The sequence below is a fragment of the Heliangelus exortis genome, chromosome 1 (genome assembly GCF_036169615.1).
Source record: "Heliangelus exortis chromosome 1, bHelExo1.hap1, whole genome shotgun sequence".
In the NCBI taxonomy this organism is placed as follows: Eukaryota; Metazoa; Chordata; class Aves; order Apodiformes; family Trochilidae; genus Heliangelus; species Heliangelus exortis.
In genome coordinates, this window is record NC_092422.1 from 84240802 (window position 1) to 84264161 (window position 23360).

Here is a 23360-nt window from a genome sequence, read left to right on the forward strand (position 1 = left end):
CAGCGGGAGGCCGACGGCTCCCGGCGAAGACATTGGGGCTTCAGTTCGCTCCTCCCGCGGCCTGGCTCGGCCCGGCTGTCCGCCACGACGCTTTCCCCTGACGCGGGTGCGGGCACCGCCGTGCTAACCCCGAAAAAATCAGAGCACGCGGATTACTCGTACGCCAACCCACACACACAACCCTCCCCCCCTCTTCCCCCCCCCCAGCCTTCCACACGCCCCGGAGGGAACTGACCCCCGGGTCAGGCTGCTGCATACTGCTCTCTCTCCCCGGGAGCGGGGGGGCTCCGCGCACAGATGCTCGAGACTCCGCGTTGCTCCTTGCTGCTGCTGCAGAGCTAGGCGAGGATGCACTCGCAAAAACGGCTGCTCCGATAACACTAAGTACTTAACCTCCTCGTAAAGACAAATCCATTGGTAATGGCAGAACTGGCTTCTCGCAGGAGGCTTCCAAGTGGGATGGCTCACGACGACTCTCATTTACCTACAGCGCTGCCTCTAATTGGAATGGAAGCTCTCTCCCCCACACATCCCTGCCCTCGGGCCGCGCACCTCAGAAACTTGGGGGTTAAAACGCCGGAGGGCGAGGCCGGGCCCCTGGCCCCCTTCACGCCTCATCCTCCTGCCCACCAAACGGCAACCGGAGCACGCGGGTCTCCCGGGAAGGGGAAATGAATAAGAGGGAAGATGGGCGCTGCGGAGGTAAAATGAATTAATGCGAACGAGGTGCTCAGACAGCCTGGTGATGAGTGCTAGGAAAAGCCTATAAATAACAGATCACTGTCCTAAGCTCTGAATTGCCCTGCTTGAGTGTGTCTTAAATCAGACCTTTATCATTGCTTATTGTAAGGCTGTTTTTAATGGAAGTGCAGAAATCTGAATAACAAAACAAGACAAGCCTCAATTGGCGTTATACGGGGTCTGCAGCGCTTTCAGAACTGACACGGTGCCAGCATATTGTTACACGGCCATGCAGACTCCCCGTGCAATCAAGGGGGTTTTGCATAGCAGAAGTACTATAATTTTACTTCGTAGTTCAGGGCTACTCCGTTGACGGGAGATCAATTATTTTTCTTTGCCTCTCCTCAGAAGAGCCCGAGACACGCTCGGTTCACGGACTAAGCGCCGCTATCCTTCTTACAAAGGCGAATGACAAATCTCTCCCGTTGTGTTTGCTTTGCTCCACACTCTTCCCCCTCTCCACAGGAGAGCGGAGATGCTCGCCGTACTCTGGGCCCCTTTTGCAGCTCGAAGCGGACAGCCCGGGGGGGACAGGCAGACACACAGACGTACGTCTCAGGACCCTCCAGCCGGGGAGCTCGGCCTGCTGCCCAAAGCCCCGGGGCTGGCTGCTGCCGCGGCCGGAGGAAGCGCTCACCGGGCCCGGTCACAGATCGGTGGGGAAGGCGCAGCGCCGAACCCCTCAGAGTGGCCGCGGGGAGGACGGGCTGGAGGCACGGCCCCTGCCCCGGGCCGGGGAAGAGAGGTGGCAGCCTGGATGCAGGAAGAGGGCAGTCTGGCTGCGAGCTGCCCCTTCCACCTTCCCACTTGCTTACCTCGGCCATTTTGTCTGCTTGCGGCACGTCTGTGTGCGTGTGTCCCCCTTCCCGCCCCCGCACTGTCTCCAGGGGCAGAGAGCTACTGCGGGACATTGCCCCGGGAGCAGGGGCCGGGTCCTGCCAGTGGCGGGGCGGGCCAGCCGGCTGTCCAGTACCAGGAGGACAGGGAAGGCTGTCCGGCAGCCCCGGCCGCTCCTGTCAGCGGGGAGATGCAGCCGCTAGGCAAGGCCCTGAAGGGGAGGGGGCGTGCGCCGCACAAGTCTGGAGAAGAGTAAAAATAGCGCCGGAGAGGTTGTGGCTCTCCTCGCCTTCGCCTCCCCCCAGCCCGGCGGGGGACAGCGGGGGGCAGCTGGGGGCAGCGGGCTGCGCAGCGGGGAGGGCGCTGGGGGAAGACAGGAGCCAGACCCACACAAAACCCCGGCCTGAAGAGCAGTGCGGGCTAGGTTCAGCCTCCGCCTTTGAAGGCGATGTGCAGGAGCCGCCGGCTGCCCTCCCTTTTCCCAGGGGGCTTCCTCAAACCCCTTGGCGGGGGGGGGGGGGGGGGGAAGACGTAATTCGCCCCATCCCTGAGAGGCCTGGGAGGAGCGGAAGCGAGCGGTGGCTCCCAGTAGGCACGGCAGCCACCACACTCCCGAGTGCGGCCGGGGGAACCGCCATGGTTTGAAGGTGTGTTTGTGCAGACTACAGCTTGTATGTTAATAATTGGATACAGTCGATGAATCACCTCCGTCCTCCTTCTGGTTTTGTTTTTGTGTTGTGTTTTGTTTGGGAGGGGGTGGGGAGAGAAAGCGAGGAGACGATGCCGTGGCTCGGCGTTGAATACCAATTCCGCGGCCGGGTTCATAAACACTGGGGTTATTCACTCCGCCCCAGAGGTGGCAGCGGAGGCCTTGGCCGCCCTCCGTGCCCGCGCCCCGCGGCGCGGCCCCCGGCCTCGCCGGCGGGCGGAGCGGGATTTGGGCCCCGCTGGAAACCCGGCAGCGGCGGGAGGCTCGCCGGGGTGCAAACATACTAAATGAGAGCCTGCAACATCAAAGCAGCAGCGGAGCTGGGGCAGGGAGGGGCTCTTCATGGTTTCACGTGTGTACTTTCGCAGAGAAAAGCCCCTTATTTTTCAAATACGATCCTCCTTAACTCGCATGGCAGACACGCGGAGAGATTCTTTAGTCCTGTACTTAACACTTCACAGTGTTTTTAGCAATTAAGGCGAGAGGGGGGTGGGTATAAAGATAAGCCACTTTTTCGCCCTGCAAGTGTGAAAGATAAGATAACAGTAAGCTGGGGCAAAACGTCTGCTTACAACCTCCCCCCAGCGATTCTGATCGGTCACCTCTTATCGCAGAAAATGTTCATTTCGAAAGCAGCTTCAAAAAAACAAGGAAAAATAAAAGTATTTTCCGTTCAGAAATGCCATTTAAAAACCCGTCCTCACTTCATTTCCTCACGTTATCGTCGTCCCCCGCCGCTGCGGTACCCTAACAAGTGCAGCCGCCGCTTCCTAACGCGCCTCACGGAAGGCAAATCACGCAGGTAATCAGAAGACTGAGACCTGCCAGGCGCCGAGATTAGCATCACTCCCCGTTCCCCTGCGCTACCCGGCCGTTCCCGCCCGCCGCCCCCGTGGCTGGTGGAGGTCGAAGCCGCCTTACTGGGCCCTCGCTGCCGGTAAAGCGGGTAAATATTTACAAGACAGCACCACATGCAGCAAGGGGTGAGGCACAAGTGTAAGCTGGGCTACCTGTCCCAGGTCGTTTCGCTGCCACAGCCCCGACGCCGGGGATGGTGGGGGGAGCGATGGTACCCCTCCAGCGTGACTCTCGGCAGGCTGCAGGATCTGCTGACATAGGCCACACTCAGCATCGAGTTGTTTCTGCCTCCTGTGAGCCCCCCCACCCCCTTACCCCACCACTTCCTTCCTACCCCTTGGCCGCACAGTAGCCCCACCGCCCGGCAGGCACACGTAGAGACCACGGGCAGGCACGGCGTCCGGGGCACACGACAGCAGCGTCCCTGCCATCCACCGCACCAGGCAAGGCACCGCCGCGCCAGCCCTGGGGCCCGCAGGCAGGATGCGGGGGCCGCTCTTCCCCGCCCGTCGGGCAGCGGGGCTCGGCACACCCACACCCTCCACAGCCAGGCATACGCGCTGCTTCTTCGTCCCCGGGGGCCTCCCCACAGGCCCGGATTTTCCCCGTCCTGTCCCTGAGCTGTCCCCGCCGGCCGTAAGTCGACATGTTGAGCAGAAAAGTCTTCCCGACATCGCCCCTAAGGCAAGGCGCGGCCGCCCTGTGTTCTCGCCACCCTGGGAAACCTCCACGCGAGGCAGTGGAGTATGTGTGGTGTGGGCGGGAGGCAGTCCTCTCGTTCCCCGGCAACTTGATATCCCAGGCCCCGCACGGGATCCGGGATAGCACGGACCCCGCGCAGCCCCGACGTGCTAGAGGCTAAAGGTGGCTCGGCAGAGAGCCGAAAACAGTGGGGGGGCTTCCCCGAGCTCGCTGCATCCCCTATCTCCTCCCGCAGCCTTTCTCAGAAACCCGTCTGTGCCGTGCTCTCGGAGTGAGTGGGTCAGCTGCTGATGACACGGGGAAAAAAGCAGAGCGCGAAAATAAAAAACCCACCCACCCTCCCAAACTCTAGCCTGCGGCGATTACTCATCCCCAGAGTTCCCATAAGAGAAACTTGGCAAAGTACCAAGGCCGAGCCGTTAGCACGGCCTCAACCTCCCAGGGCACCTTCCGCCGCGCATTCGGGACGAAGGGCGCGAAGCACGACGGGGGAGGGGGGTCGGGGCCTGGGGACGGGGCCGGAGGGGAATTTGCGTCTCCATCCCTGGCACTCTTCGCGCTCGAGTTGTTTTGGAGCGTTTTATCTTCACAGTCACATCGGCAGCTAACGAAGCTCGGCGGCTGCAGCCCACACGACTTTGGTTCTCTGCATTTATCCTTCAATAAAAGCCGATTCCTTTATTAGAAACAGGAGACGTGTCTCCTACCGCCCCTATCAAATCCCAACTGCCAAGGCGCAGCCGACACCTCCCCCTCATCCCCCCCCCCGCCCTATAGGGGCAGGCGGCACCACCCGACGGCCTATGCCCCCCACCATTACCTCCCTCCCTCCGGACCCCCCACCGCGAGCATCCCGCTCGTTCCCTCTCTCGTCCCCCACGAACAGAGGCAGCTTCGCCCCCCTCCACTGGGGCAGCCAACGCCCCCTCGCCGAGCTCCCCCCCCGCCAGGAATAGAGGAGGCCCCCCCGCCCCAAAACACCCGCGCCGGCACGGGCAGCCGCCTCTCTCCCCCCGCCAAATCAGTCGCCCCCACCACGCGCACCCACACGACTTTCGTTCCCCTGCATTTATCGTTCAATAAAAGCCGTTTCCTTTATTAGAAACAGAGGAAACGCTTCTCCCACCGCCCTCACCTCATGCCCCCTCCGCGGGAGCACCCGGCGGCCCCCCTTCCTCATCGCCCCCCGCCAAGTGCGACCCGCCCCACACACCACCCCCCTCGCTCCCACCACCGCCGCCCCCTAAAAGTAACAATAACAGTAATAACAATAATAACAGCCGCCGTCCCCAGCAGCCGCGGCAGCCAGCCCCCCCTTCACCGAGCCCAGCCACCCCCTCCCCTTCCCTCTCAAATCCCCCATCGCTAGGCGCAGCCAACTCCCCCCACCCCGCACCCCCCGCCCGCCTTTCCCCAGGCGCAGTCAACGACCCAGCAAATCCCCTCGCCAGGCACGGCTCGGCCCCCGCCCGCATCGCAGCACCCCCCTCCCCGCAGCACACACCCCCCCGGGCACCGAGCAGGTCTGCGTGGCGGCTGTTGTGCGATTCCGATCGGAGCTACCGGGCGGGGATGGTTTCCCCGAGCTCCGCGGGGAGAGCCGGTGCTCGGAGGATGCCAGCCCTCCTCGCCATGCCGTGCCCCGTCGTGCCGTGCCCCTCCTCCGCGCCGCGGCTGCGGGGAGAGAGCCTGGCGGAGATCTCCCCGCCGAGGAGGGGCCGGGACGGAGGGCGCTCTGTATCGTATTAAATTAATCGCCCGACTCCGGAGGAGGCAGGTGATTCTGCCAAACACAATGAGGGGTTTGAGCGCTGCGGAATAAAGCGCTGTTCATGGGGCCGTGGGCGACGGTGCTCGGCTCCGCCATGGGATCACCGGGTCCTGGGGGATGCCGGCCTCGTTCCCCACCGCCGGCCCCAGCGCGGGTAGCTCTGGCTCGGCGCACCCCACCTTCGCCCTCGGGATGGATAAAGGGAGGGCGCGGGGTGGGGGACGGCGAGAAAGCCGTCCCGGCAGCAGGGGAACCGCAACCCCCAGGGACGGGTGCTTGAAAAAGGGGGGCTGCAGCCTACCTCTCCCCTCACACCCTCCCCGTGAGTCTCCGAGGGGGTGGCCTCTTGGGATGGAGGGGGTAAACATCAGCCTCACGTGGGGAGGCAGGGGCCGGCCGGCGGGGACTGAGCAGCCCGTCGGGTAGGGGAAGGCCGGGCAGGGCGGTGGGGAGCGAGGGGCCCCCAGGCGAGCGGTACTGCCCGGGTTCAAGCGGTGGCAGGCGTTGTTTTCCTCGGAAAGCGGAGGAGGAAATCTCCGGGTTTTTAATGAGGGGGTGCAGCAGGGCTGAGCGTTGGGATTACACAGTGCGGAGACAGAGCTGCGGGCTGTGTGTGCGCGCAGGGCTGGTAGTCTCCGCCCGTCTGCCTCCTAATCGCACGTTTTCTGCTGTTAAAAAGAAACCGAGACGCTGTGGCCGAACCCAGCGCTGTCTCTGTGACTGTGACATGAAAAGATGGCGCTCTCTCCCCTCCCCCAGCCTCCCTCTCGGCTTACACTTCCTCCCCAACAGCTTTTGCCTTCCAGTTTTTTAAGCCCTCTTTTCTCCCTTCCTTCCCCCCCGCTCTCCCGGCCGGATACCACCAGCTTCCCGGCCGACCGGTGGGTCCCCCGGTTGCGACGATTGTTTTTATCTCTACCTCGCTATTTTCGCCTCACCCTTTTCTCGGAAACCTCGATCTCTGTGTCTCGCTCTCCCGTGAACTTGTGCTGCTAATGGGAGGCAGTCATCAGGAAGCGACGGGGGGCGGGAAGGGGGCTGGGGAGAGGTGTCAGTAAAAGCGGGGAAGGGGTTACCCAGACCTTTCTCCCCTTCTCCATCTACTTCCTCCCTCTCCCCCGAGGCAGTGGGGGCAGGAAAGCGAGCTGGATCGAGGTGTATGCCTGCCAGAGGGAAGGCAGGAAGAAGGCTCTATGAGGTGCCTGGCCGCGCCGGCGACCTGGTCACCCCGCATCTGCCCCGGCCGTCGCTGAAGCACCCGCCGGGACCAGGGGGGAGCCGCGCTGCGGCAGCGCGGCGGAAGGCATCGCCGTCGGAGTTTACCTGTCTTCAAATGTTTTACGGTGCTGCGTGCACTGCGGTGGTCCGGCTACCCGGAGCAGGTTGACGGCACTGGCCGTGGTCCCTCTCCGAGGCCTCTAGCGCCTTCCACCCAACCTCGCTCCCCGCGTTCTTCACCAGATCACTCCGAATACTAAACTGTTGGTTTTGGGTTTTTTATTATTATTATTTTTGTTATTGTTTTGTTGTGTTTTTTAAGTCTGCAAATTAGATTCAGCGCCGCTCTCTCCTATTTTAGTGTCTGTTACGTTAATTGCACTTAGCGCTGGGGCGCCGTTCACCAGGGATACATGAAGGCCTCGGAGATTAACCGCAGGCTCCTGCTCGGACTTTTTTCAACTAACAGTGAGTTGTGAGAAGCTGCTGAGGAGCATACACTATACAGTCGTGTGCTTTCGGTGCGTGCTGCGGCCGGCGGGCCACTCTGAGTCCGAGGCCAGAGACTCTTAGCTGTGAGGTCAGAATGGCAGCAGCTCCCTGTGTGCCCGCACATCTATTTGCGTAAGGATTTGCATTGCGGGAGGACAGGTATTTTTCCTCCCCGTGGATGGTAGAAATGCAAAATTAGCGCGACTGTTTCCAGGCAGAGACTCCGCGATTACATGATCTCGCTGAACCTGTCGGTTGTGCTTTCTGGAGCAGCAGGGAAACCGGACACCTTTATCAATTACTACTGAAGGCGTTCTCCCAGGCGCTCGGCCGTTTTTATCACCATCTAACCCTCAGGTCACCCACGAAAGCCTGGTGGCAGCCCTTGCCCTACCCGGGGATGTCCGCGTGGCCTCCAGCATCCCTCGGAATTTCACGGCCTCACCGTGAAGGAGTGGGCATGTGTGGCCTTCGCAGACTAGGACTTTCTCCAACGCCTACTTCATCTATTTGTTATCAGGGGACGGCGTGTGGAGTGACTGAGCCTAATAAGTTGTCCACTTGTTCATTTCAGGAGCATTGATTTCTGGTTCCAAGGCACTCTGTTCTACCACTGGCTACAGCTGCGGGGCATTTCGCAGCTGGTCTTTCGCCTAGACAAATATCAGCGAGAATGTGAGCGTTATTAGCCCCATAAATAAATCATTAACTTGCACACAAATGTTATTTTAGCGTAATTTCCGAGGAAAAAATATCCGAGATAGAGAGCCGCGCTACATTGGATCGGCCTCGGCACAGCCTGACCGGCAGCGGCGGACGGGGGTCGGCGCCCACCCCCCATTCCTGCCGGCGTGGAGCCAAGAGGAGAAACAAGGCTCCCCCGCTCCCGATTGAACATTAACAGGGCCGGGCCGCTGTGGCACGGCCAGGGGGCCTTGCCTCGCAGACCTTTGTCTGCTCTCCGGAGGCCGGGCGGGGACGGCGGCCGCTTTTCTCCCCAAACGCGACGGTACTAATGAGATTACCGTCCGGCTGGACGCAGCTGATGCTGCGAAGAGCCGAGCCCCCGGGCAGCAGAACCCGGCCCGGCCCAGCCGCTACAGGAGGGGTGGGGGACAGGGGCCGAGCGCCCCGCTCCTCGTTAACGCGGATAAACGGCAGAAATGAGGTTCGCTTTTGGCCTCCCGCGAAGTCTGATGTCCCCCAAGACCCCCCGTGCTCCGGCGGCGGAGAGCGGGGGGCGGCAGCCGCTGCTGCCCGGGCCGTGCTCGGTCGGCCCCACGGAATCCCGTGGGTGCCAGTAAAGCCTTGCCTGGGAGCCCTGCCAAGGCGTTCTCGCTTTGATATTCCGCACCACGGCGGCTCCTCCGCTTGCTCCTAATCACGCAAATGCGAGCTTGCACCGGCACTCTCCGTAATAAACACTAAGCGCATTTCGCTGAGCTCCCAAAGTAAATATTGTATTGGAGAAGCGGGGCTGCACTGGAAAGCTGAAATTTTCCACTTTTTCGCACTTAGCAACCGACTAAAGCGTCGTGCTCTCCCTCCCCGAGCCAGGCTCGGCGTGATTTACTTTCTGGTTGCGATGCAGATACTCACTTGTCAGTTCAAGGGCAGGACAGAAACTGTGCAAGCGGAGTCTTGTGAACGGAAATCTCCCATTTACGAGATTCTGCTCTACCACCAAAAGCCACCCTCCAGCACCTTTGTTCTGCATACAGATGCTTTTACTCCTTCCCCCGGGCCCCAGCCACATCACCATCCGACCCTTCTTCCCACGTCTCACTCCTCAGATGGATTTCCAGTCTTTTCCCGACTGACCCTGGAGGAGGCAGCGGTGGGGGGGGGGGGGTGGGGGGGCGAAGAGAGCCCGCTAGAGGTTGATGATGAATGACAAGGCAAATGATAAGAGCCGAAGCGACAGCAAAAGCAAACAGAAGTGGTCTCTGCTCTCTGGCAGGTCCCAGCCCCGGCTGCAGCCACGGGAGGTGTGCCTGTGCCATGAAAGCAAGGTTGGCCTCCGCAGGCAACCCGGCTTCTCTGGGGCGAGATAAACACATTTCAGTCACGTGGCGAGCCTATACGGTGCCATGCTCCTATTTGCCTTCCCCGCTCAGTTTTCACAATAACATGCTATCCGCCAGCTAGCTCCGAGGCCAACCTCACCTCCCTGGCGCCCGGCCAGCCCGCTCGGGCCTGGCCATGCGGGGAGAAGCCGTAGCTCCCTCGGTGGTAGGCTGCATCCCAGCATCGGGTTGGGTGCACCCCGAGGTGACTGCATCGCGGCGTGCATCCTGGGGCCGGAGCTGCCTGCACCCAGCAGAAGCAGGGACAGGGGCCGGGGCTGATCTCATCCTCGGGACAGGGCGCAGGGAGAGTGCGGTGTTTTCGCTGAGCAGTGGGGTGGGGTTTCTCCCGGGGAACGCAGGTGCGGGGCGTGTGCGGATAGCGTAGATTTTGAGACGGGTCAGGGGGGAACCCCGATATTTCGGGGAAGGGGGGGCAGCGGAGTGGCCTCCTCAGAGAGGAAGTGGGGAGGGGGGGCGGGAAACCCGCGACAAGATGCCAGCTTTGTCCCTTTAAAATGGCTGAAAAGTGTGTCCCCGGGCATCCCCTCTCCGGTAGCAGCAGCGGCGAGCCCCGTCGCCCTGAGCACCACCGTCGCCTGCGGCAGCCCCGACTGGTTGCGGGAACAATGAGCCACCGCGGGCACGCCCGGTGCCTCCCGCTGGGGGGCCCCGCCGGAGGCAGAGCTGCGGGGCCGGGGGTGCAGACGGCGAGGGAGGCGTCGTGGTGGATCGACCGGCCGTGTGTGTGTGTGTGTCCTTCGCCCGGCGTAGCGAGCGTGCTGTTTAATCCCTTTATCCCCGCTCGCTGGTGGCGGTGCGAGCCGCCGGGCCGGGAGCCACCCGCCAGCCGCCCGGTGAGGCGACGTGCTGGCCCGCAGCGCAGATGTTGCCGGGTGAGAGCAGGGAGCCACCGGCATCACCCTCACAACTGCAACAGCGGGAGGGGAGGAGGGGCTCGAGTCCCCAGGGAACCCGGCACCGATTGGCCGTGAACCGGGAGACCCTTGCCCTTCAGAGTCCCCGAGAGCCGGACTGCCATTGGGAACCGGAGCCATGCTCCAGCACCCCGCGGTCTCTGTATCTCCGCTCCCGGGGCAAGCATCGCTGTCTCCCCAGCGGGCACACGTTTTGCAGCCTCCCCCTCCCCGGGCCTCCCCGGGGCCCCCAGTCGAGGCGAGGAGCAGCCCCCAACCTGCGGTGCCCAGGTTGGCCAGCCGCCGCTCGGCTGCCTGTGCTCCGAAATCCGGCAATTATGCAAATGCCCTGGATACTCTCCCCTTTGATCTGAACTTCCTTGGAATGATCCCTTCTCATTACGGAGCATGAAAATGCCTCTCGGACGTGTAAAGTGAACTACAGAGCTCCTTTCATCCCCTTTTGTTACCCGCACCGTGCTCGTCTCTCCAGCTCCGCATTCCCCAAACGCCGGGAGAAGGGAATGGAAGAGGTTCCCGGGGGAGGTGGCGGGACCTGGGAGCAGCCCGGGCTGCTGGTTGTCATGGCGAGGCCAAGAGTCTTCCCAAGTTATGTGCGACTAATGGGTTTGTGCCCCGCGCGTCTCCGGGTTCACCTTTCCTCCCGCTGCTCGGCTCCCCGTCGACCTCCCCGCCCGGCGCCCCGGGAGACTTCGGCGCCCTCCGCCCTGGCCGCCCCCCGCGCCGGCCGGCAGCCCGCCCATCCCTGGGTGTCTCGTCCCTCAGATTCACCGCCTGCACATCAAACGGGGCTGCGGGGCTGGGAAAGCGGAGGCGGAGGGAGGGGGTGAGGGGGTAAGGACTCCCGCCGACGGGAGCGCAGTCCCCGAGTGACTTTTAACTCCATCTTTAGCTGCGCTGCTACCACCTCGTTTCAGTTTTGGTAACTGAGATTAGCGAGGCACTAAACGTATCATAAGTTTAGTATGTCCACACAACCGTGGATATGATTTTCATATCCCGAATGCCACGGCTGGGATTTTTTTATTATTTTTTTTTTTATTATTTTCCCTTTCAAAGACATACTAAGAAAGTTTGTGCTGTATTGAAAACTACTCCTCCAGTGTAAGAAAAACACTCTGACCATTCGCTGGAGGCCATTTTATACAACCTGAAGGAGGTTAATATCTTCCGTAATTTCAGGAATACAAGGCGCCTCCTTAATATCCTTTTCTCTTTCCTTGCCATTTATTCAGACAAGCAGAGAGCTCTGTAGGCCAAGCTCTCCTCTGACAGACAATGGATTCCCACCCATCTAAAGGGCCTGCACTAGAAAACGGATGGGCTTCTTCCGTGCTTTGATCATTCACAATGTGGAAAGAAAGCCAACAACATACCTGTGAGATTAAGGGATGCATACGAAGGAGGACATGGAGTAAGGGGTCTACCCTAAGTATGTAGGTTGCTTTATTTATTCTGCTGGAATTAACAATTCCATCTAGAGAAGAACTGGTAGATGTGGCATTAATGAAACTGTGCTGCTGCAAAACAAAGCTGAGCACATGGAAGAACGGAAATTATTTGAACTGTTTTTAAAATGTTCCCATGTTTAGTAACAGCTGCTTAACTCTGGTGCCTAAAAAGGCCTTGGAAAAGTAGTCTTATTAGTGGCACACAGAAAAAGGCTATCCTCCTGCTTGTTTACAATTAAATTATGACAACTTATAATGCATTCCTTCAAGACCTCCAGTAATACTGGAGCTCAGGGGACTTGAAATACCTAATTCATAGATTTTTTTTTTTTTAAACAAGAATGGACTGTTATGATCAGCTGGTCTGACCTGCTACATATCATGGGCCAGTGAATTTCAGCCAGACGTTCCTGTATCAGACTCATAAATTCTGGCTGAGCTTTTAACCTGGCATCCAATCTTTCTCTGAAGACTCTTAAGTAACAGAAAACCCTCTGCTTGCCTCAGTTGTTCCAGTGGTTATGTCCCCTCACTCATTGTTTAAAAAATGCACCTATTTCTGCTCAGAATTCATAGAGCTTCATTTTCCAACACAGGATCTCATTATGCCTTTGTCTGCTACATTAAAGAGATCTCTACTATCAGAAATCTCCCCACAGAGACATTTAGGGCACTTAAGGACTGTGATCAAACCAACTCATAGCCTCCTCTTGGATAAATTAATAGATGGGATTTCTTTAGTCTTTTGCAATAAGATGTGATTCCCAGACATTGAATCATTCTTGCAGTTCTTTTCTGATCCTGTATTAATCTGCCAATGAACTTTTAACATGCGAACACCACAACAGAGCTGGACACAGTATTCCAGCAATGGTTTAATTCATGTTGGAAGCATTAATGGCATCATTAAGTTTACTTGTTTAAAACCCTATGCAGATTACCTTTATAGATAGCCTTAGCAATAGTGACTTTATTAAAACCCCATTTAAAAAGTCACCTGTCTTCATGCAGACTCATGTCGTTTATCAAATTCACAACACTGAGTGCTACTTGACCAAATTGCAGAGCTAGGTTAGTTTTTCTAGCTTGGTCTTTTTCTGTGCTCCATCAGCCCCAGTAGGGCTTCATATTTTTTTCCTTTGGTCTATAAGAAGCAACTGCTGCATATTCTCACAACAGCACTAGCCCTGGCTGTGCACTAACAGAGAAGCACAGAGACAGAGCTCCACTATACCATTCCCTCTTTTCCCTCTTTCTCCTGCAATGCTGAAGCCCTAGTTAAGTTCCTGCAAACCTCATGGTAGTTCAGTCCTTGGCCATGGTGGGGATCAGTTTTGAGACACTTTTCTCCAAATAGTTCACAGGCAGCTTCTATGAGAGCTTCTTCAACAAAGGCAAGTTTTGTGTTTTCACACCTGAGCCCATCCCCCGTCCACCTTCACGGCAATGATGGCTCCAAAAGATGGATGGTGCTGTCCCACTAGATACAAGATGAAACATGTCATCTGATAAAGAAATGGAAGCTGCCTTTCCTCTGCCCATCCTGGTGATGCCCATGTGTTTTTCATTCTATCTCACTTTCTGAGACAGCCTTGCTGCAATGGCAGAGTGAAATGGCAGGATCTCGAAGGACCAGGGTCTGTGTTCCAGTAGCATTAGTTGCACTGCTCCAGTACCTTTCCAGTCTCTGACCTTCTCAAGCTACACCAGGGAACACTGCATGCATTAAGTGCCACTGCAGCTGGTGCTGCAAGCCTGGACTCTGTTCTGCATGAGAGGTGGCCTGAGTTGTAGCTGAGATACCCTGGATTATTTGGGTGAGACTGGCTCCCAAAAGCCTCAGCTGTAACTAGGACTGGGTTGTGCTGGGCCTTGTGTAATGAGGGTGAAATAGTCTCTTCCCATATCATTTGTATACTCAAAAGTAGAAAATCATATAGGACCGTCTTGGAAGTGGCTGGACCTCAGCTTAATATATAATTGTGCTTCCTAGCAGGATTCATACCTCAGTAACACTCCTTTGTTTATTTTCCTCCCAAATAATAGGTCTTTTTCCATAGTCCCAGTTGGAGGTTCATGTTAATTATGATGTCATCGTGATGCATCAGATCAGGGTATTTTTCCTGCCAAAGGTAATTAGACTGGCCGAAAACATCTTCCAGCTCGCTCAGTTTTTGAGGCTGTTCCTACTCGCATCTCTGCCAAAACAGAGGTTGTGGCACCCTAATGGGCACCTTTTAGTGGGAAAGCAGCTACCACCTGCCCAGCAAAGCTCTTCCCCATATGGGAGTGGTTCTCCATCTGCACAGAGCTGATTAAGGGACTCGCACACCACTTACTCTGTTACTGCCTCCAGGGACATGGTGCCAATACAGCGTAAAGCTTGTGTAGCTATGCTTTTTACCCTGGAGTGAACTATGATGAAGTTCATGTTATGTTAGAGGACTTTGAAGCTGTTACTGCAACACATGGAGAGGTCCAGCCTGCATAAACAAACAGCAAGATGAAGGCTGCACAAGATTAAGGGTTAAGTAGCTTTTTTGCATATGCCTCACCTCATGTTCTGTCCCATGCAGCTGCACCACAACTGCCCCTTTAAGCTTAAATTATCCACAATAAAATTATTTTTCCCATGACACATGGCACAACCTTCATTTCCTACTTGTAGCAGCCCTCCCTTCATTTATACTTTCCACATGCCCTTGTTTTACTATGAGTCAGACACACTTGCCCTGTCTTCCTATGACTTACACTTTCCTACCTCAGAGGGTATGTATATCAGAAGATACATCTGATGGCCCAGTTTATGGATATCTTCTCATGCAATTGGCATCACTCCTTTTCAAAACCACAGCTAGATAGCTATCAGGTTCAAACTGAATTCTCCATTAGCCCCGACCATGAAAAAGTGAGCACTGAGAAGTCACCTTTGTTATAAGAAAACACCCTTGAGTTGCACTTAATTCTAGTAAGCAGCACATTACCCTCGCTGGCTGTACCAAACTGCAATTTATAATTTTAAAAAGCAATAATCATTCAAACCATCAGCCCTGCAGCTTTGGGGCACTACATACTGCAGAATGGGATTGCTTCCCTTCTTTCTAATTTACCTGCAAGCCAACATCACCCAGCTGCTCGTGACAACCTGCTCTTTCTTCCTTCCAGGCTGTCACAGCCAACAGCATTTGGGTCTGAGCAACTGTTTTGGGGGCTGTTCTCCTCTAACCCTCCAAGGGGTTTGTCATTAGTTTTCATGGAGAGCAGAACGAGGCTGTACATGGAAAACCAATATTGACATTTCCTTGTTTAAATATCATACATAAGAGGAGGGTCACGGGAGCCAAGGCCACCAGAAAGGCTTCCCCCACAAGCTATTATTTCCTTTTAAAAAGCACCAGGGACTCAGCAATCTCCACTGGGCCTCACACCCGAATGTCAGCTCTTCTCCGTGAGCTGGTTGACTGCTGCCAGTGCCACTTAGCAAATACAGATGCTCAGGTCTTTTTCTTTCACCACAGGTCTCACTCATCCCTGGGCAGAGGATCGGTACTAAATAGATGCCTCACTGAAGCCCTCTTTTCAAGGCTATGCAAAATACACGCCCCATCTGTACTTACCTCGGTCTTTGCTTGCAAAAATCTACAGCACTTTCCTATCAAGTTTGAAACAAATGACATTCAAACTTATTTTAAAAATTAATTGAACCAATACATCAACAACTTTCATGTTTTCAGAGCCTGCACAGCCCTCGCCTGGGAAATTAGAACTGCGGGAGGGTAATTTTGCATTTAAATCAATGGAGCTCTCTTTCCTGACAAGGTTGCCTTCACACTTTGTGAAGCCAAGCAATCCTACCAGAGTTCAGAGGAGGGGAGCCTGTTTGGTGTGCTGCACTTACAGCACACACGATCTCCCTGCTGGGAGTGCTTCCTGGAGAGCTATGGAGGTGTAACCCCCCCACTAACACCACCCAGTGAAATGCTGTTGGGGGGATATTTCTACTCCCTGTGCCCCAGTTCCCTCCTCCTCCCTCTCCATCTAAGCAGCACTTCACCTTCAGCACCTTATTCCTTGTCTTTTCCCTTGTTCCCTGTGAGAGTGTTCCCTGAGTGCTTCACTCTAAGAGCAGGGAGGCTCTCAAGGTGAGACTGGATGCTGAGCTATGAAAAAAGGTGTTTGGGGAGACATGCCCTTTCCCAAGGAGGGAACGGCTGCAGGATTTATCTTTTTATCTAAACCCCTGAACGGATTTGCCACTAAAAGAAAGATAATCCACATTGTGTAGAAACAAAATTACATTCACATGAACACCCGCATACAAACGTACACTGTTCCCTTCTAACTGCAGGACACAGGCTTTGGGAGCAGTGGCCTCTGAGAGCTGCAGCAAAGGACCCCATGGCTAAAGCCAGGAGCTCATCTGCCTCCCTGTGCCACCAGCATTGCCTCCTGGTTACCTGCCCTTGGTAGTTTTAGTTTTGTTTCCTTTTTCGGGGGCAGGCAGGAACAATCTGCCTTCTGTGCCTACAGAGTGCCTGGCAGACTAAAACTGCTGTCAGGTAACACAAGGCTAATGAACCTGGAAATACAAAATACCTCTGGAATTCAGCTCATGTTGATCCCCTTATTTATCTCTACATATCCTAAGCCTTACCCTGGTCCAAAACTTTTCCCTGCTGTTTTGTGTTTAGATGATATCCACACTACATTAGACAATGCAAGACAGAATCATACCCCAAAGACATTACAAATCTTAACAGGGCCCAGACAGGAACCATGGCAGAGGTCTTTCAGAGTATTCAGTGACATGACTTCTGCTATCTTTTATACCCTTCTTTGGAGAATTCTGGAGGTGGTGAGATGTTAGGAAGCAGTGGAAAAGAGAGATTTGTTACCTGACAAATTGTTACTGGGCAAATAACAAAGGTGCAAGCCCGGCTGGAAGACAGGATGCAGACTGGCAGGGATGGGGTGACAGCAGCCAGCTGCTGCTGGCAGGAAGGGGGCTGGGGCTATGCAGGGAGCCTGGGGTGCACCTGTGCTCCAGACTGAAGTAGCTTTCTTACCTTTTGGTGTCCCTGCCTATGCTCCAAACCATTGGGGTCTGTCTATTCTGCTTTAGTAGTTTTCTCTGCTGCTTTGTTTCCGGAGCTTAGCCATTGCCACCTAAGAGTGCTTCCAAGGAGATTTTAAAATGCCTTTGGGGCAGCAAGGGACAGCAGCAGGAGAACTATCTGAACCACTTTGGTCTGAGACATTTTGACTTAGATCCACCCAGGCGTTAATTCAGTGAACGCCAGACAGGATCAGGCTGAAACTGCCATTATGTGCTGTTGGAAGAAAATCCAATTCACATAGTTTGAAGCACATGCAAACCATTTTCTATGGGGACCTGGAGTGCTTTACAAGAGGGCTTGAGCGCCCAGGTGACTTTTAGCATGGTGGATTTTAGCAGCACAACTGAGGCTTAACTTTGTGACCATAGCTTGCCCTGAGCTACAGACGACTGCAAAAGCCAAGACAACAAGATGTAAAGGTTTTTTTTTTCCTTTTCCATTGCCACTGTCTTTTTTTCCAGCTTCTTGTTATGTATGCTTCTTGATGAGGAAAGTGCCGTATCTTATCATTATGCCACAAGCCTGTTTCTCTCTCCCTGCTAAAATGATGGAAGTACCTAGGGACAGAACAGCTCTGCAGAACCTACAGGGAGGTGTGAAGACCCTGGGGCCATTTTTGCCTATGCTCTTCAGGTTGCTCAAAAGTTTTGGTCCTACTTTCAGTCAGTGAACAACAAGGCCCAGGGCTAGGAACTGCAGTGGTGTGTAATACCTATGAAATATCTCTCCTGTCACAAGGCAAGGACCCATCAAATATACCCAAACCCCATAAGGCCCCTGGGAAATCAGCCCCAGCACTTGCCTCAAATACAGAGGAAGAACCTCATCTCAACCCAAAAGCTGTGTAGACACACACATCTGCTGTCTTGTTCTTGCACTCTTTCTTCAGGTGCTTCCTTGCCATGAGAGAGACTTTCCTCAAGCCCTCGCTCACATGTACCTACAGGACTATTTCCCAGCTGTAGCTTATATTTAGCTTTCCCCAGACAAGAGTTACTCCGACATCATCACATGCACACGCAGACGGGGATAATTCTGAATTCTATTTGTACTCTTTTGGTCTCCCTCTCCCTGGCAGACATGTGCTACCCCACACCTCGTCCCCATGCTCTGCACAGAGTAAGTTCCTGCCTCCTTCTCCTTTCACAGCTCTGACACCAGCCTTGGATACAGCATCAGAGCAACCGCTGGAGGTGCACCAAGGGCACATGAGTCATTTACCTCCGAGCCAACCCTGTCTGCTGTGTTCCAGCCGGAGTGACACAGTGCTCTTCTTACTCCCGCTTTTTAAGTAGTGCTCAGAGGTGCAGGGCAGGTTATAAATTGTTGCCCCTCTCTGCCTTTTGGGCTTAGCAGCAAGTGCTTTGTACTCAGCAGGCCTCACTGTCTGCTTGGCTGCACAGACCGCTGGCTTGCTGCTTTCTCCCATCGCTTCCTCTGCAGTCCCCGATGTATTAAAACCTCCTCCAAGGGCCAAGGCAGAGGGGCAGGGGTAGCTGGCAGTCTCCTTGGTGCACTGGGCCTGGGAATTGTTTCATGGTGCTGGTAACAAGCGTTAAAGTATCTGGTCTGCTCTGCAAACACAGAGCTGTTAGAAGCAGGGGGGTATCACATGCATGACCCAGGGCCGGGGCCACAACCGAGTCGGAGGTGTCTCCTGTAGAGATCCTGCAGGGCCAGGGCACGGCTCGCTGCGGAGCCAGACATCGCTTCCAGCCCCAAACATCGTGTTTCACGGCCTCTTTTGGAGACCTGCGCTCGTCACCCCGGGACATCTCTCGGCCCCACAGTCCTTACGGAATGCTGGTCCCGTGAGACACCCTGCTGCTGCCAGCCCCGACAGGCCCCAGGGCTGCGAGCTGGTGCTGGCTTCTGGGCTCCGGGACATGGCTTAAATCGGCCCGAGCCATAACTCCGGCGGTGCATGTCACCCTGTCGTGGGGAAAGCCTGCGATGTCCCGCCCGTCTGAGGGAGGGGGCCTCAGAAAATACTGAGTACGTGTTTGGACTGCATCAGAGGTATTTATTTTGATTATCCCTTGGCTATAACTTCGTTTCCCTTTGTTTTATAGCTGCTTAAGTTTACTTGCAGAATTAAGACAGATTTGGGGGGGAGGGGGAGGAAGGGGGTAGGAAGCCTTTGTTCTCTGGAGTGTGCTTGTCTTACTTTTGCATCATGTGGCTTGAGCGGCACCCCCTAGCCCCCCCTCCCCGATCGTATTTACTCTATCTGGAGTGAGTCCTTTGAAGGAGAGGGCAGAGTCGTCTTTAACCCTCTGCGTGCCTGCTGGGCCCTCCACCGACGGAGCCCGCCTTCAGCGGGGACGCAGCGGGTCCCGAATCCCACAGCCGCAGCCTGTCGCTTTGATGGACGGCATCGGTATCGTGTTCCTCCCCCCGCAAAATAACCCCACAGCACCCGTGCCGCCGCCGCCGCCGGTCTCCCCGCTAGCTGCGAGCACAAGGAGCCGGCGGCGGTGGGCCCCTCGGAGGTAGCCCGGGGATACCCTCTTGATCACTAGCAGGCTAGCCCGCTTAACACGAGGTTGGAGATGCCTACAAACTCGAAACAGCTGCCGGGCTTTGCTCTGGCCTGCCTGCTAAAATACAACGATCTCCTTTTAATCTGTTTCATATTCACAAATTAAGCACTTAGCCTAGGTAATAAATCATGAGGCAGTTTACGAGGCTAGCAGGAGACAAACAAGTGGAAAGGGAAAACAATCGACCAAAAGTGCATTCAATGTAACTGCAAAGACGCGATCGGAAAACCCAGCCCTCGTTCCCCTGGATAGTGGCAGCACCCCGCGGCCCCCGGCCCAGAGTCGCTGCCGGCGGGGGTCCCGGGGGGGCCCAGCCGGCAGCGCTCGCACTTGTTCGCACCGTAGGGCTCCGGCCTTTGTCTCCCCGGGTACGGGCCTCCCGCACCGGCTCCACCTGGGAGACTTTCCCGGCAGCTGGCCTGGAAATAATGATTCGGGCTGGCGATAACCTCAGCCTGCACGAACGCACTACCGGCTCGGCCTCGGCTTTGACGGGGCGTGAGGAAAGGGATGCTGGTTACAATGAAGTGTGGGCTCACCACGAGCCGAGACGCTCGCAAGCTCCCGGTGTGGACGCTTGTCCCCGGGTTCCCGGGGGCAAACAGCTCGGAGAGCTGCCAGGCACAGTCCTAGCCGCTTCGCTCCGGTGCTGCCAGGCGCGGGAGGCAGCTGTAAAGTAGCTCTTTGGCTGACGGAGTCGCCCCCCGGCCCCCCTTCCTTGGATGGTCATTGGAGGGGGGAACCGCGGCTGGCGAGGAACCCTCCCTTTAGACCACTGGCACGCTCAACACGTGAAGGGGCAGTGTGGGCAGGACGGGGCTCAGGAGGGCAGGGCTCACCCCGAGCTCATCAGCTCCTGCCGTGGGAGAGGTGAACGGGGAGGCGGGCGAGGCTGCAGCTGTGCCGGCCAAGCGCTGGTAGCGGGGGGCCGGACCGCTGGTGCCCGGGGCAGCAGTCCAGGACTTTTTTCACTTTCTCCCTGGAAGCTTTTCCCGGGAGAGCCGCCAACCACCCCCAAGGGACGCAAGAGAGGGCCCCAAGACAAAAGACCCGGCGCTAAGACCCCTCCTGGCAAAGACGCTGCCTGCCGAAAGTATTTCAGCAGAGACTTTTCTCTCTCCCCTCGGCGGAGCTCCGCGCCGGGCCGATGGCTCCGTGCAATGCCGAGCCGTGGCAGCGGGGCCGCAGCCGACTGGGGGTGGGCGAGCGCGTAGGGAAGGGCGTACGAGGGGGTGAAGGTCGGCAGCATCCCCCAGGAGAGAGGGAGGGGGCGGTGATTTAAAGGGACTCCCGAGAAAGGGAGCGAGCGACACAGACCTGCGGCCGTCCGCCGAGTACGATCTGCCGAGCTGTGGGTGCGAGGAGACGCTGTCAGGGGCTATTTGTTTGTGGCCGGAGAGGCGGCTCCGGTTCCCGCATCGCTCGCCGGTAACAATGGCAGCGGCCGGCGGCTCTTGGGCGGCTGAACGGATGGCGGAAGATGCCGCCGTGCTCCGCTCAGGCGGGCTCGCTCATGCATCCCTCTTGGCCAAAGCCTCTCGCTACTGCCGCTCCTCCGAGAGCTCTGGCCCGCTTCTCCCCTCCCCCTCTCTTCCCCCCCTCCACCGCCCGCCCTTCCCCAATTTTCCATTTTCAGGACTTTGGCGCGGAGCCAGAAATGTCAGGAGGGGATGAAACTTGACACAGAGATCTCAACCCAGAGCGATTTCCTCCCGCCCCCCCCCCCCTCTTCCCCTTCTTTTTCAACCTCCCCCGCCCCCGTCCCCAGCCCGTAAGTTAACTTAAAGATAGTTTGGCCGTATTTCAGTTTGAAAAGAAGGGGAAATTGCAGGTCACTGGTGCATGGTCGGGCCGGGTGCATTTTTTTAATTTAAAACGGTAGACACCGAGGCCTGAAAAGCATCTGCAGCCCCTGCACTTTAACTGCTCCTCCCGGCCGCAGCGCGGTTAACCCCTGTGTGTCTCAGCAGCCGGCCCAGCTCTGGCGGCAGCCCCTGCCCGGGGGGACTTTGGCCCCGTCCGGGCACCGAGCCCGGCGCAGAGCCATTCTGGGCTGCTGGGGCTGCGAAGCCGAGCGCTGCACCAGCTCGGCTCCCCCCGAACTCGCCACCAAACTTCAAGGCTGGGTTGTACCCCGTCGCGGAAGGGCGGCCAAGCGACGAGCAGCTCATCGAGGAGGGGTCCCCCCGACGTTTCCTGCTTCCGCCAGCGCGGACTACGGGCAGAGCTCTACGCGGGGCTCCCGCAGCTCCGGGGACCCGAGAACTGCGGGGTGATGCCCGGTTATTTTCCCTGCCCCCTGCTCGGTCCCTCCCCAGAGGGGTCCCCTCGCCCCTGGCCAGCTGGGCGTGCTGATAAGGGCGGGCGATGGGCGGGGAGGATGGAGCGGGGGTGCGGGAGACAAAGCTCCCTAAACAAGGAGCGCAAGGAGCGGAGCCCGAGATAACTCCAGGGAGGATGCCTCAGCACTTTCTCTATTATGCATTTGCAGCACAAGGAAAGCTAATTCCTCCGCTGAGGGCCTCAATCAGGCATTTATTTGACACTCATGATGCATGAACGGCTAAACACTAGTCTAAGCGGAGGATCAGCCGCTAGTTTATAGCTTGCGAGGTTTTTTTGATGCAGGTGAATTATGTTGATCTCTGAATGCCTCTTATTCCTGGGGAGGGGGGACGGGGGACGGGGGGGATGGAGAGAGGAACGGAGGGAGAGAGAGAAAAAAAACAAGAAAGGGGCGAGCGTGGAGGATATAAACTTCAAGCTTTTCTCCCGCACACTCTTAACACTCCGAAAACCTCTGGACGGGAGTCTTGGCTGGCACCACTCCCCACAGCCCTCTCCTGACCCCCAGTCTTCCTCTGCTGTCCCTCGCTCCTCCGCGCTGCTTTCTGGCCCGGCTGTGAGCCCTGGCCGCATCCCGGCCGGGCCAGGCGGGAATGGGGGCCCCTCCACGCCTCGTCGGGGAAACGCTCCCTCGGGGGCTGGAGGCATAAGATGGAGCAGGGAGAGTCACGGAGACAACATGGAGGGGGGAGAAGAGTAGGAGGAGGGGAGAAACCATATGGAGCAAGAGGGAGGGAAGCGACATGAAGCGAGCGATCCGGGAGAGCAGGGGAAGGAGCGGGGAGGTGAGCGGCCGCCGCGGCCCGGGGCGCTGGGGAGCGCGGGGGTGGCCCCGGAGGGCCTGAGGGGCAGAGGCTGAGGGACACAGGGTGGGGGCTGCCGGGCCCTGCTGCCCTCGCTCCTGAGTGGCCGCGCTTTGTCCCCATCTTCCCCGCTCTTTACTGGGCACTGTCCTTCATCCCCATCCCCCGTGGAGAATTTATTTTTAATTTAAACCACGGACACACACACCCTATACCTCCCCCCGCTGGCTTCTTTCCAACTGTTGTTCCAGGACTGAAAAAAATAACAATTAAGTAGGAGTCATGTTTTGTGACTTGCACAATCTCTTCTAACGCCTGAGTTCAATTTTACACAACATTTAATACAAATATTAAAAATCAATATATCAAGGGGGTTGTTAATGAAATGTTACAGTGAATGTGTGACACCAGATAGAATTTCGGTGGGAAACGTGTCTGATTTAGCAAAAGCTGAATTCGCTTGTATTCTTTATCCTGCTGCTAAAAACAAAAGATAAAGGTGTTCATTAAATCATATCAAATCGAATAAACTCTATTGGCGGGTCCCTCCAGCAGAAGTCTGAAAAGCAGGGGATGGAAAATGAATCTCAATGCATCTCTTGACAACGGAACAGGAATCAGAACGCATTAAAAATAAATCAGAGCTCTGCTGTAGGTCACAACATAAGGATTAGACTGTAGTGAAATAATGGGACGGGAGGCAGAAAGGCAGAGACTACCCTGCAGGTACACTCTGGCATTAGAAAGGGAAGCCAGATTTTTTAAGCA

The 23360-nt window shown here is 56.5% G+C and overlaps 1 protein-coding gene and 1 long non-coding RNA gene across 4 annotated transcripts in view; one reads left to right on the forward strand and one right to left on the reverse strand.

Moving 5' to 3' along the window:
- BCOR (BCL6 corepressor) overlaps positions 1-20973 on the reverse strand; it is an 82367-nt gene extending 61394 nt beyond the window's left edge. Inside the window, exon 1 of one of the 2 annotated variants that reach the window (XM_071751038.1) lies at positions 20761-20973. The gene's annotated coding sequence lies outside the window, so the exon portion shown is untranslated. The remainder of the gene's footprint in view (positions 1-20760) is intronic. The other variant, XM_071750974.1, reaches the window with a different exon arrangement.
- On the forward strand, positions 5858-8049 carry LOC139799203 (uncharacterized). 2 transcript variants are annotated; one of them, XR_011727145.1, is made up of 2 exons: positions 5858-5940; positions 6746-8049. It is a non-coding gene; the product is annotated as an uncharacterized lncRNA (long non-coding RNA). The 2 variants fall into 2 exon arrangements; XR_011727144.1 differs by lacking the exon at positions 5858-5940 and adding an exon at positions 6425-6499.
- Positions 20974-23360: the final 2387 nt, after the last annotated feature.